This window comes from Pinus tabuliformis, chromosome 8, assembly GCF_031772625.1.
Source record: "Pinus tabuliformis cultivar Carrire ecotype Pingquan chromosome 8, CPIR1, whole genome shotgun sequence".
Lineage (NCBI taxonomy): Eukaryota > Viridiplantae > Streptophyta > Pinopsida > Pinales > Pinaceae > Pinus > Pinus tabuliformis.
In genome coordinates, this window is record NC_142294.1 from 936533820 (window position 1) to 936544931 (window position 11112).

Sequence of the window (11112 nt, forward strand, 5' to 3'; positions counted from 1 at the left end):
ATGGGGGGCAATGAAGAAGATAGAACCCCTATTTTCTCTGGAGAAAAGTTAATGCTATTGCATCAAACATTAGACATATATGATAGAAGGGCCTTTAATCAAGACATGGTGAAGGTAGGGAGAGTTGTGAAGGTGCCATCTCCGTGGGTTCAGATCAACTATCAACTGATTTTGCTTCTCACACTAAACTAGTGAAGGGAAATTATTATTATTTAAGGCCTACCCATTATGGAAATAATGATGGGAAAATAATAGTCCTTCATTTCATTATTGAAGTTATGTCTGATTGCACACTAGATTTTGATTTCTATGATAATTGCATTTATGATAACTAGACACTGGCAGGATTCTCATTTGGTGCTAAGAAAGCAAAGGGCATCTTAGAGAGTGCACAAGGATGTATTTGGACCTATACCTATTCCATCATCAGGTAAATTTGTGTACTATGTTTCATTCATAGGTGATTTATGTGGGAACACACAAATTTATTTCCTTTGGAAGAACTATAATATCTTTGGTAAATTTAAATCTTTTAAGGCTCTTGTGGTAATTAAACAAAGAAGAAAAATAAAGGTTTTGAGGATAGATAACAGTGGGGATATTTGTGGGACTAAATCTGAGGAATTCTATAAGAAGTGTGAAATAGGAAGTCAAAAGAATAAATAGTACCCACCTCAGTGGAATGGAGTTGCAAAATGATGAAGAAGGCATTGATGGAAAAAGAAAGGATCATGCTTAATGATGTCAAGTTAGGTTATGAATTATGGTAGAAGTAGTGGATATTGCATGTTACCTGGTTAATCAATCACCCTCATTGGCGTTGGTTGAAAAGACTCGATACAAGTAATGGAATGCTAAAAAAATCCTTTATTAAACATGTTCGAGTTTTTGGTTGTGATTCTTATATACATGTTCCAAATGAAAATAGGAGTAAGGTTAATAATCAAGTTGAAAATTGTATCTTTATGGTTATAAAGATGGTATAGAAGGTTAGAAACTTTGGAATCCAAAAAATAAGAAGGTTGTTTACAATAAGGATTGATCTGTATAAAATTATTATGGATATTCCACTAAACAATTCATCATAACAGACCTACTAAAATATATTCGAAACTTTGAAATCTACACACTGTGAATTTATTTCTCTGTAGATTTGTGGATTTGTAATTTGTTGTTTATTGTGTATGCATGAAAATTATAATTATGCAGAAACTAGAGAACAAACAAATAAGACTCACAAACCACAAATTAACACAAGATATAACCAAGGAAAACATTTTAGGAGAAAACTCGGCTGGAAGGTGAGGTCGCTATGCTCTCTTTCTCTTAATGGAAAATGGATGCACGTACACAGAAGTGAGGCTTGTGGCCCACTGACTACTACAATGCACAAACTCTCTCTATCCTCTCTCCCCCTAACCAATCTATGTATACTCTGGTCATCTATGGAACAAAATTCACTCGAATAGAATGGAACCCCTTTTCCTCCTAGGGGCCTAGCTATAACACATATCAATAGAATATTAGTGTTTAGATTTGACTCCTTCATGTTAGAAAATTATACTCCTTCATGTTAGAAAATTATATATTGCAGAGCAATGGAACACATAAAATATTGTAGAAACAGAAAACACATAAAACAAGAGAGAGACAGATATACATGGTTCACCCAGTTTGGGATGTGTCCATGGAGAAACAGCCAGTCCTTCCTTTTATATTATCGAGAAAATGAAGAGATACAACCTACAACAAATCCGTTGTAATTTCCTCTTCGCTCTCACATAGTCTCCTATCTATCTCTTGATTAGAATACAAATATTCACTACCAAAATACAACTATATCATATAAATTGAGGGGTTTTCATATAGGGAAAAACCCCCTAAATTAAATATAACTTCTACCGTCATATCATCCGCCTAATGAATGACCCAAATTGACCATGAAATTAAAATATTTTACAAGACAATTTTACATCTATTTTAGCTTCAGGGGTGCTGCCCCCAAACCCCCGCCAAGGGAGGGGGGAGGAATCATAAAATCTTCGTCACCCCCCTGATGGCAATTAAACGGGTGGCGTTTCCACCCCATTAGGAACTAGGGTCCAACACGACGATATCTCTAAATAAATAAGATAATCAGGCTCCACACTCAACACTTCAACTCTTAAATAGAGTTACAATATGGAGTTTTCTAGAGTATTCTTCATCATGATCACATGGATATCTCTTTCTCCTTGAATAATGGGGGTTAACTTGGCATCCTCTCAAATTATGGTGGTCAAAATAGGAAGGTCAACTTTTGAGTGGTATAATTTTCGCATACGAACTAAAATCGAGGTGATCCTTCACCTATTTGAAATGAATTTGTGCATAGAATAAAAAAAAATGATGTGCTCTTAAGTAGAAAAGTTCTACCCCAAAAAAAGTCGTTGCATGCCTCAAACTTCTCCCAAAAGGTTTCAAACACCAATTCTCCAAATTGGGTCCCATGAAATAAAAAAGGAGTTGATTCCACCACTTTTTCCCCTATGAAAACATCGAGATGGATCAAAAGAATGTAATGATCCAATCGAGATCACACCCCTCCATTTTGGGAGGAGTTTTGTCCCCAAAATCTTCTACTAAATGAGGCGAGGGAAATTTTCCTCCACCTTCTCTCAAGTTTACCATTTAGCCTTTCCTAGAAGTTGTCCTTTCAACCCAACAGGCCAAAGGTCATGCTATCCTTGTCTTGTAATTTTGGGCCTCTTTTGCAAAATTGCATCCTCTGTTAACTATGCGTGAGCACTTGGTTCCAAATCCTATACAAAAGGTAATACTTGTTCCTATTCCTAATAAAGCATGGAAGGCGCATAAAGTCTCAAATTTTCCACATTCACCACTGAGTAAATGTGCATGTATGGAGGTGTATTGAGTCTATATATGTTATTTCCCACCTTTTCCAGTATCTAAAAGGGACCATATCACAAAGCCTTGATTTTCTTACTAAGATCCTGTAGCCTCTCCTTGTTCAACTGTGGCCATTCTTTGTCCCCCAACTTGAACGACTTATCTATTTGGTGTTGATCATGCTTGACCTTATATTTTTCCTAATAATTTTCAATGTCTCTTGTACTTGTATATGGATCTATCTAATCTTCTTAGAAAATATTTTTTCCTTCAAGGCATCCCCAACAATAGCCTCCCTCACTCCTCCTTTCTTCCCATATGCAATATCCAAAGGTGAAGGTTGAAAACATCCAAAATAAGTTTCAAATGGGGACTTACTAGGAAAAGTGTGGACTACTCTATTATAAGAGTGTTGTGTATATACCAAAATTTCATCCTAGGTTTTTGGATGCTTCTATTTGTAACCACTCAAAATCTACCCCAAAGTCTTTTTGACTACTTATGTTTTCTCATCTGTCTGTGGGTAGAATGTTGTAAACCTATTCAACTTCGCTTCCATATTCTCCAAAAATGTAGTCTAGAATGCATTGATAAATATCATGTCACTATATGAAACAATGCTCCTTGTTATCCAAAAGTGCATCTAGACTTGTCCATAGAACAAGTTCGTTGCTTCTTTCCTACTAATGGTCTTTTTACAGGGCATCAGAACCCGCATCTGGTTGAACCTATGAACTACCATGAAGAGGTAGTCATGTCCCTTCCTAATTGTTTGTAAACCTCCCACAAATTCCATGGAAACACTTTCTGAGGACAACTGGGTACAAGTAAGAGATAATAAAGACCTTGTTTCCTATTACTATGCTTGTTGGTACAACAAGGTATGCATCCTCTTATGAACCTAGTTACCCATTCTTACATATTTGGCCAATACAATACCTCTACAAGTTTTCCATTATCTTCCCTACAACAAATATCCATAAAACCTTGGAGGCATGAGCCTCTCTAATTAGCTGCAATCACCTTTAGAAACACATAACTTATCTAACTTGTAGAGTAACTTTCCAAGAGATCGTAGTCCATCATGCACATGAATTTGGCTCTACAACTATTGAAACACCTCCTTAAAGTCCTCATCCTCTGAATATGCCTCTTTGTATGCATCATGGATGAATGGATCCATGTGCATCAAAGTTCCAAAAGCTATGATCTTTGATGTGGGTGGCCTTGAAAGCATGTTGACCAATTTTTTTGTGTTTCCCTTCTTATAATTGATTTTTAAAGGAAACTACTATAAGAAACCTATCCACTTGTAATTCTTGGTTTTTTATAGCTTACTTCAGGCATGTAGGTACTATAGTGGCTAGTGATCTATGTGGATTACTGTCTCCTTTCCCATCAGATAATGTTTCCACTTCTTCACAACTTGCACCAGGGCATAGAGCTCCTTGTCATAGGTAAGGATAGTTGAGAACTACCCCATGAAATACTTCAGAATGGTAGCATATGGGCCTTCCTCCCTACAACAAGACTGCTCCCATAACATACCCACTCGCATTTGTCTCCACTTCAAAGGGATGCTACGAGTTTGGTAATTCCCAAACCAGTGCTTGACTAATCTTCTTATTTAACTCCTCAAAGTCCATTCGTTGACCTTTCCCCACTAGAAAATCTTGCCACTCACTATTATGACATGGAGTGGTGCTGCTGAAAATGAGGCTATGAATTTCCTCAGGAACTATTCTTCCCTAGAGAAACTCCTAATATCAAAAGCATTACTTGGAACCAACCACTTCATGATGGCTTCCATCTTGGTAGGATCTATCTTCCTCTCTCCTCCACCTATCACATACCCCAAATACCCTAAATATTATTGTGCAAACTCACACTTCTTGATATTTTCTAGTAGATGGTGCTTCTTTAAAGTCTCTAACACCTACATTATGTGAGATGTGCTCCTCCTAGGTAGCATTGTATACAAGTATATCATCCAAATAGACAATAACAAATGAATCTATAAAAGGTTGTAGTATGTCATTAATTATCCTCATAAATGTAGCTAGTGCAATACATAGGCCAAATAGTAGGACGAAATAGTCATACAAACCTTGCCTAGTTTTGAAGGCTATCTTCCATGCATCTTCTTCTTTAACTTGAACCTAGTGATATCTAGACTTTGAGTCCAGTTTGGTAAGGTACTTGGCTTGTTGCAACTAATCTATAAAATAATCTATCTTGGTTATGGGGTACCTATGATTGAGCATGATTCTTTTCAATGCCATGTAATAAATACACATCTGCCAAGTTCCATCCTTCTTGGGCACAATGATGATGGGTGACCCACATTTCGAGGTACTTGTTCGAATGACACCTTGTTCTAGTAAATACCACAACTTCTTTTTCACCTCACTTTCTTCTATAATGGACTGCCTATACATCTTAATGTTTAGCAATGGGGAGTCTACAAATAGTTGGATATCATGCTCCACTTCCCTCTTAGGTGGTATCCCTTTAGGCTCCTAGAACACATCCCTATATTCCTATATAAACTCTTCCAGTTGTAGTTCCTATTTCTTAGTGCACCTCTATAGGGATGCATTTGCTCTTATTGACTCTTCTATAGAACGATTTATCTATTGAAGATGATCAAAAATACTTCTTGCTAGAATTGATTAGTTTCTTGGCTTGGTTAGCACTTACTAGTGAAATTTTGGACTTTCCTTTGTCTGCGCTGATGGTGAAAGAATTTCCATACTTAATGAGGAAATACCGATTGGCTTTGTACATGAAGATTGCATCCCAAATGTACATATAGGGAATTCCAAACACCACTCCACATACATCAAGGTGAACTACCTCTAGTTTTACTTCATCAATAAATAAACATTGATAATCAAATCTAGTTTTGCACTATTTGGATAAATTTACTTTTTCATCCTTAGTTACCCATCCCAATGGATATGGGATTGGATGATAATGAAATTTCAATCCCAATTTTTTGACCATCTTTGTTGCAATTAGATTCACCTGTGATCTCGATTCTAATAGAGCATCAATCTTAGTCTTCTTGACCTGTATCTTTACATGGAAGAGTATGGTATTTTCTTTCTCTTCCTATTATTGAAGGCTACTTAGAGTCACCTCCTTCTGAACTGATTTAAACAATGTCTTCTCATCCATTTCCAAGCTTCATTCAACCTGGTCGCTCAAATCAGTGGCCATGATATTCTTCTTATTATTATCTTTCTTTTTGTTCTTTGAGTTCAACTTTGGATGCAAATTCCAATAGTTCTCTTCTATTTGATTGTCAATGTTATATTGGTTGCAGTGGTTGTTGGTATATCTGCATTAGTGTGTTGTGGATGTCATTTTTTTATATTCCCCCCTTTCCACTTCTTCTTCCCCTCATTAGAAGAATCTTGGTGATCCTTTTGCTTCAACCCACTTGATTTCCCTTTCTTTAGACCTTTGTTCTCTAGGTATTGTGCCTGTACACAAGCCTTGTCCACTTATCTGGGTCTGAATAACATCAATCACTTTTGTAGACGGTTGTGTATACATCCCAAATACTTGAGGAGTAAATCTGGGATATTTGGGGAGATACCTAACATGATCTCCATATTTATGAACTATGTGGTGCACTCCTATACACTCTACCCCTGCTTCTACCTAAAGTAATGTCATCAGACCCACTAGGCCTCTACATACCCGATAGGGTAAATTTGTGACTTTATGAGGGTACTGAAATCCTCTCGCTTACTCACTGGAGTATATCCCTCCAACATTAAGGTCTTCATGTGGCTTTCCCACCAAGTTAGGGTATGGCTCTCTAATTTCAGTGGAGCAAATGAAATCTTTTGTTCTTCCTCTATACGATGAACACTAAAACAAACTTCTAGTTTTTGCAACCAATGATTTAGCTTTAGAGCATCATTATCACCTTAGTATGACTTGATGTTGGAATTTGCTTCCATTTTTAATAGGGACTGTGAATGGTTCATGGCACTCGAACTGGGTTGACATTTTTCAGGTTCTTTCTTCGAATCCTTTATTTCTTCTCAATCTCCTGATCTCCCCTTTCATTAAACCTTTTGTTATAACCCCAATCTTCTCTAAATATCTCGAGCTTGTTGGTTAGGACCATAAGGAGGAGGATCATGTTACAATTTATATGTGCAACTTGTGTTTTGAGCTACGCAAACCTATCCTTTGTAGGATCACAAGGGTTATTCATAGATTTGTTGGCCATGACTAGGGTTATATGACTTTTAGCTGAATTGATATGGATCCCATACAAATCATTACAATACACCCAAAGAAACCTTCTTTGATATCAATGTGATTCATAAACTGTTGTGGACATTCCACTAGACAATTTGTCACAACAAATCTTCTAAAATATATTCGAAAATCTAAAATATACACTACGATGATTTATTTATCCTTACATTCATGGATATGTAATGTAATATTTATTTCATATGCATGGAAATTATCATTATGCGGAAAAAAGGGAGTAACAAAATAAAACTCAAAAGCCATGAATTAACACAAGACGTAACCTGAGAAACCCTTTAAGGAGAAAACCTAGTTGGAAGGTGAGGATTAGTGCATTGTAGTAGCCCATGTGCCACATGCCTCACTTCTTTATACTTGCATCCATTTTCCATTAAAATAAAGAGAGAAAATATGCCTCTCCTTCCACTAAGATTTTCTCCCAAAAGGGTTTCCTAGGTTATATCTTGTGTTCAATTATGGTTTGTGATTTTTATTTCACTGTTATCTATTTTTTGCATAATTATAATTTGCATGCATACACAAAAAAGGTAATCTACAGATCTAGAAACCTTAGGAGAAACAAACCCTCATCGTGTATATTTTGGATTTTGAATATAATTTTATCATATATGTTTTAATGAACTGTCAAATAGAATATCCATGGCAATTTACAAATCACAATCAAAGTGAAATATTTGTGTGAGAGAACCTAGCTTATCATTCTAAGAAAAATGATATTAATATTTAGTATCAATTTGTGACAAACGTGGTTGAAGACAAGAAGGTGCTAATGGTGAACATGGACACTTTGAAGAATGTTGCAAATATATTGACAAAGCTTGTTAGAATTGAGAAGTTTTCTTGGTGTAGAGAAATAATATGCACTACTGCCTTGTATTGTTGATCATGTAATACTTAGTACCCTTGCATGTAATGTAAACAAAAATTGGGAGATCGTTGGCTATGTGTTATAATATTTGCATAATTAGCCTCATACATTGTATTTATGTATTGGGTGAATTAGGGGGTTATAAGGGGTATTGGTGGAGCCCCCTCCCAAGAAAAAAATGGCAATTTTTTGCATGTGGTTTTCTATCCCATGGTTCTCTAATTATGATTAAGGAATTAAGGTTTTAATTTACTCTAGTTCAGTAGATTAGGGTTTTGGATGCCTTGTTATCCTATATATTATATTTAAAATGGTGGAATAGATACAATGAGAGTTAAGGGTGTGGCTCTAAACATTCGTTGGTTTTCCTAGTTAATATTTCCAACGTAAATCTATGAGTACCATGTGTGAATGTTATTGTTTACATTCTTGTTTTATAAAGAATAAATGAGTGCATTGCTTATTGTAAAGATTTAAAACTTACATGACCATGGTTTACCATCTTGACTATATTGACCAACTTGACCATGGTCAGTCATATTGACCATGGTTGATTATGGTTAACCATATTAATCACACTAACCCATTAGCCTCAAACATAAATAACCCATTAACCTCTTAAGTCAATAACCCTAACAACCCACTAACACATAACTTAATTGATTAATTATAATCCTTTCAATAATTAAAAAAGGATGGGAGTGACCTATTTTATGAAAGACATCCATGATTTTCACCTATCCCTAACCACATGAAATGAACTACTTGTGTAAATGATCTTTGAACACAATGGGAAAAGCATACAATGATTTCCTCATCTAGGAGAATCATCTTATGAGAAGAAAAACATGTCACTTACACTATCAATTCTTAACCCTTAAACCAAGATCTCATTTATTACTATCATCATCATCATTAATTAAATTATTATATACTATTTACTGTTAATACTTGAATAATTGGCGATTGTTGATTTTCATTATTATGCTTAATTTTTGTTAACCATAATTAACTTAGTTGACAATATTGACCATACATATTTTCTTGAACATAGTTGATCATATTAACCACATCATCCCACTAACCCCTAATCTCACATTAAACTGACTCCCTAACCAAGTTACCTTAGTCACTCACAAAGTTGTAACTCCATTATCTATCCTAACCATATTGACCACCATCAACTATATTAACTATGTAAAAAACATATAACACTAATTTACTATATTAACCATATTTAATTATGATTAACAAATTAACTTATATTAATTAAAATTTACTATCAATAAATAGAAATAATTATAACGACTAGTCGTTAACTATTCAAAATGTCTTCATTCAATCTTAATCCACTAAACCCATAACTCACCTACCAATGCATGAATCCCTCTCACCTCTTCGTATTGTTTAACGTATCAGGTTAATTTTAAATGGGATAAATACTATAATAAATGATTTTTTTAGACACTCACGTATATGCTATATATATAGTAACTATGACGTAATGGAATGAAAAGTCACAAACATACTAAGAATGTAGAAAACTACGGAAACTTTCTCAAAGCTGATACAAAGATGGGAGAGGTGAACATTATACGATATACAAGGAGATAGTGAAAAGGAGTTGAGGAGATACGAGGTTTTTTTGAAGTTTAAGAAAGAGAGGATTTATAGTATTTATTTATTTATTTTTATGGCCTTCCATGTTTTTTTTGAATTGTGTGTATAGATGGGACCATCACTCATTCAATTTAGCTAATTATGGATCTCACTTTGAAGTAAATTTGTACTAAAATCAAATTTTTATTTAGTTTTACATTAAATGGATTTCATTTTAAGAGGTTGGTTCATTTTTCATTTTTTAATATTTGTTTATTTATTTAAAAAATTTGTTGCTTTTTAAATATTATTAAAAATAAATATTTGTTTATTTATTTATTTAAAAAATGTGTTGCTTTTTAAATATTATTAAAAATAAATAGAACAATATTCTAATTCACAAGTATGAAATTGCTTTTGCTTGGTTAAGAGTTTGTCTTTTTTAGATATAAGGAAACATGTTAATGATTCAAGACCTAGAGGTATCCGGTAGGAGTGAAAGTCTACCCCATACAAACCACCAACATGTAATTCCAGGTGGCGAGGTTTTCCTTAATAACGGTGATGAGTCAATCTACATTCACAAATAGTGGCTAGTAATGGTTATCCCTACTATTGGTTTGGAAATTGAGTTGTGATAGGTTTTCCCACTATGAAAAAAAAGAGTATGAAACTCATGGATAATGGATTTCATGAATTGGAAGAGCGATGGAGTGGGAGGGTTTCGAGCGCGATGGTTTTGGTTAGCTAGGGTTTACGGTTCTCCTGCAGTTTTCCGAGTCTGCGAGACTCCATTGGTATCTGCATCCTCCGGGCGTCCCTACCTCCTCTCTTTTTTGTTGGCCGTCTCCGTTTTTTTGCAATAGGCTCCTGGTGTCCAGACTAGGGTTTTTTTGCTGTCACAACCGGTACTAGCTGTCTCGGTGGTTACTTCGCGGCCTGGTTATTAGGTAACTGCTTTCTGAACTTCTGCTATTCCGGGGAACCTGCTGACATTATGGAGGACCATGAAGCTGTCGACTACTCTGAAGACCCATTGGAAGGGGTTTCTATCTGGCGCACCCCTATTTCCGCTTCTCATGGTATGTATAACTCGGGTCATTCCAATAATCTGGCTTCTATTTCCATCGGGGATCCGTCGCGACTATGTCCTGCGACTCTTCCGGACATACCCTTTTCCTGGCCAGCTCTTTCCTCGCTGCCTCCTTCTCCGGCGACCCTCGGATCTGCGGTGGACTATGCTCCCCCTATCCCCCATTCTGCCCCCCTTTCTGCTTCTGATTCGTGGATATCTACTTCTGCTCCGCCCTCCATTAACCCTGTCGCCGACTCTCTGTTTTCCGATCCTCCCCTAGGCAGTTTCACACATAATCCTCCACTCTCCGATCCGTTGAACTTCCCCGGTGGCTGCGATGTTCCCTCATCACCTAACCCTATCCCTCCTCCCGTTTCTGGTG